Consider the following 4,600-nt stretch of genomic DNA (forward strand, 5'->3'; position numbering starts at 1 on the left):
TTCTTCCTCTCATACGCCTCATCTACAGCATCCTCCCATGGCACTGTTAACTCTACCAGGTGAACAAGGCGTGCTGATCCAGACCACAAGACAATATCTGGTCGAAGGTTAGTGGTGGCAATCTCAGGTGGAAAAATAAGCCGTTGACCAACATCTGCCAGCATTTTCCAGTCTCTAGCAGCTTCCAGTTGTCCTGGGCAAGGATTGGTTTTAACACCTTTTCTTGGTGGTTGCTCTTCTGGGCGGAGGAATGTTGTCTTTTGTGTGTAATGTTTTGATGGAACTGGTGGCAACTTATTGGTCATGTTATGCTTGTCTTCCAATGCTAAGGCCAAACATCGGAGCACCTGGTCATGGCACCAGGTAAACCGTCCTTGGTTAAGAGCCACCTCACATCCTGTCAAAATGTGCCTTAATATTGCAGGTGATGAACACAAAGGACATGAGGGATCCTCTCCTACCCAGAGGTTTAGGTTATATGGTGATGGGAGAACATCATATGTTGACCTGATGAGGAAACTGATCTTGCTCTGTTCCACTGACCATAAGTCTTGCCAGTCAATCTTGCATTGTTCCACACTCTCCCATCTCATCCATTCTCCCTGCTTGGCCTGGGAAACGGCCTTTACGCACCTCATCCTCTCCTCCTGCTTTTGCACGTCGTTGACTACCAGCTTCCTCTGTTGAGCTGGGGCTGCCTTGTGCCATGTAGAAGGAGCTGAACTGAGACCAAGACCCCCTCTTCCATGCTGAACTTGCCCCATGATATCACCGATTCGAAGGGCAGCCTTTGCATCTTCCACAGCTTTCTTTGCCGCCCACTTTCTTCCAGTTTTCAACACAGGTGCTGCCTCCCTTACGCATTGGTCATGTGACTCTACTAATGTAACATTTCCAGTCGGACCTTGGCGCACTTAAACTCCCCGGTTAGAGCGGAGACTGGTAGCTGCAGTATCCCTTTACCATAAAGTCCCACTCTGCTCAGGCAGCGTGGAACTCCCAACCATTTCCTGATGTATAAACTGATTAAAGCTTCCAGCTTCTCTGCTGTAGACCAAACTGAAAGCACCAGAGTTTTAGTTTGCCTGGTAAAGCGCTGCTGTCTATGCTCTTCAACCCTTCCACTGCTTGTTGTCTAACTTCTCCCACATGAACTGTGTCCTTTAGATCCCCGTCGTACTATCTCCCAAGACTTTTCACTGACTTCTCAGACACTGTTGGTATTGCCTCACCACTAATCTAGAACCTTTTATCTACTACTTTACCTTTAATTATAGAGATGCTCCTTGATTTAGTGGGCTTGAATTGCATTCGTGCCCATTCAATGTTATTGGTTAATTTGCCCAATAACCGATTAGTGCAGGTTACTTTTGTAGTCATGGCTGTCATGTCATCCATGTATGCTCGAATTGATGGTAGTCGCATTCCAGAAGCCAAGCACAGAATGATTACAGAATTCATGATTCTGTAGAGACATTTGCAGAAATTGTCTTACATAGGAAACCGGTTTATTATTTTAAATCAGAACTGCAGGCATGTTGATCAGCTTCCATCTAACTACAGGATGAATTGTGCACACAAAATATAACTGCAAATGTTTGTGCTGACTAGTACCCCAAAACCTTCCATGAAGACGTCCCTCGTACCAGCCTCCAGGGGAAAAAAGATAGGATAATTAAAACAATAGCGATACCTGTTGAAATGAGGGAGGATACAATCTGAATTACTGGCAACGCACACTAGCAGCTACAGTGATACAAATGTGTAAAATCTGCAAATACAAACGCGAAGGATAGTATCATTGTTATATACCCCTCCGAGGCCCTCTGAGTGCGTGGGCCCGTGTGCCATTGCACCTGCTGCACCAGCTATTGCTCCGCCACTGGCCTTATACACTTACAGACCTAATAAATAAATAAATAAATAAATAAATAAATAAATAAATAAATCCTTTGGATGGATATGGGGCTTTATTAGTCACAATTTTAAAAACAATTCAACCCCATACCATTGGGGGTTTTAATCATCATTTGTCTTTAATAAAAAACAAAATAAAAAAAAATGCTATATCTGGAAGGCAATAAATCTTTCTCTGGGGATGTAATCATCACCCACCTCCCCCCCATTTGATTTTAAACAGAACCCCCTGAGGCACAGATGCTTATGTGTCCTACTATTGAAACTTCTGCACATTCCTTTTCTGTTCTAGTGGTATCAGAATTCTACTAGCCGGCAGCTGTTTATTAGCTTTGAACACCTACATTATCCTTTTATGAACACTGAAACAGACGTAAGTAAAACTAATGCTGTGATGCTAGAAGCACACATTTCTAAGGTCCTCATAAAATGTATGCCTTTGAGCCATAAGGTCAGAAACTCAGATTCTGACTGCCAATCATTTTGAAAAATACATCCACTCCCAGAATTATTGTCTTGAGTTTGAGCTTCACATACCACAATGCTATTAGCTCTGGATGTGTACAGAATACAGTAATACAGGATATAGGATAACACTTTAAAATAGGGATCACAAATCCAAATGTAAGACATGTACGGTATAACACTCGACTGATTTCACTAACATGTGTACATTATTTCAATGTATGAATAGCTAGCAGCAGGATTGTTTTTAATAATCATTGGACCTGCCAACGTTATAATTGTTTGTTGTCTCTCTTCCTTGACTTTCACAAGCGATTAAATTCACCAAAAAAAGGGAAAAAAGATGACTTCCTAAGATATTCAGATGTTATTCCATTTAAAATGTTGCAGTCACTTAAAGAAGTAATAATGTACAAAATGTGATTATTACAAGCAGCAACATTTTGTCCACGTCTTCCACACTGCAGGATGTGATCCAGCCCAAATAAGGGCAGACATGCTCTGAGAAATTAATTCTGTTTCAAAATGTCCCTTTCACCATGTGTATAAACCGCTCGACTCTAAAACACTTTTAATGAGAATAAACAGCTTTGCATTTCACAATATTGTCCTGCTTGCCCTACCATAGCTTTGGCAAGTACCAGTTACCCAGGTACATAGAATACAGTACAAAGATAAAACTCTAATATTTCATACCCTACTGAGCTGTTCAATTACTTAATAATTTGCATATTCTTTGAGGTAACTGCATTATGTTTTGTTCTCCATCAAAAGGCTGAAAATCCTGACATATTTTAGTCATAATATTACGAAACCTACAGGTACTTATTTTCTCCACATTAAAATTGAAGTTAGGACACATTGCAGTATTTAGCAGAATAGTACAAGGGTCAGTCTTTGATGCCTGCCAAAAACACACATGGCTTGCTCATAACAGATAGGCATGTACAGGCTGTGTGCTATCTAGTGCATTCAGCCTTGCCCTTTTCTATTTGGAAAAGTACAAGTGGTAGAGACAGTGACTTACTCAGCTCGGAATGTTTAAAATACAATCTGTTCCAGTCCTGTTGACTGAGCTGGACAGAATTCCATGTTTTGCAAGAGCTCATACTTTGAAAAGGAGGTAGATTTGGTATTATTTAATTTTACTAATCTAGGGGCCAGCTATTTGTAAAACAGGTAAATACTGCCCAATGACCGATGTTCAAATCCGTAAGCTTGGCATTGAAATTAGAGCAAGTGTACTGTTTAATATCATGGTACTAAAATAATGATCCCATTGTGCCAAATATTCCCATTATGGTTTTCTGACAAATGGCAATAGTGGCATTCCTTTGATTCAATGCATTTCAATAAGTACATATTAGAGAATACTATACACTGAAAAGTATCACATATCATAAACTTTGCAATTTTGTCTGGGTTAAATATATGAAGTTCCAGATCCACACAAAAGACGTGGATGAATCTATGGACTTAAAGGGAGTTCTGAATTTGTAGAAACCTTTTAAAAATAACTGTCGCCACCAGATGTTAGTGCCAAAGACCAGTTTAAACCAATTGCTTGGTTAAAACAAGGTAAAACACTCAGACACACACATTTAACAAATCTTTTCACTCCAGTGTAGAATTTGCAGCTTTTCTGTGAAATTAAATTTGTCAAACTAAATTGTAATGGGTAACTTAAGGACTGTGCTCTAAATGAAACACCCCATATTCAAGATGCCATCAACAGTTTAAAAGTCACTCCATACATCTTACAGGAAGCTGTTTTCCTCATCAGTCTACCAAAATTATTTGTATACCTTTGTGGCTGTGGGACATACTATTATATATTATGTTTATTCAAGAATTAATTTAACTATAAATTGTTTGTGGGAGTTTTCACTGGTGGATTTTTGTCGGAGTAAACTACTTTAATAAATATAGGCCTTTGTCTCTTTATGTACTGTACCTCAGTCTCAAACGGAAATAAAATGTGGTAATTAAGGACAGCTGGACAGGATAAAAAAAATGTTTAACATGTCACACAAAGGTACATGTACCATGGCATAATTTAACACACATATCTCTGGCTTTACAGACAATTTGTTCCGGTATCTTGAATTGTATTACATTAATTACAGTTATTGTTTATTATTACAGTAAATATGATTTCAATAAATGATCACAAACAATAACATGTACCATTATTCATATAACATCATCATACTGCAAG

This window comes from Acipenser ruthenus, chromosome 14, assembly GCF_902713425.1.
Source record: "Acipenser ruthenus chromosome 14, fAciRut3.2 maternal haplotype, whole genome shotgun sequence".
NCBI lineage: Eukaryota > Metazoa > Chordata > Actinopteri > Acipenseriformes > Acipenseridae > Acipenser > Acipenser ruthenus.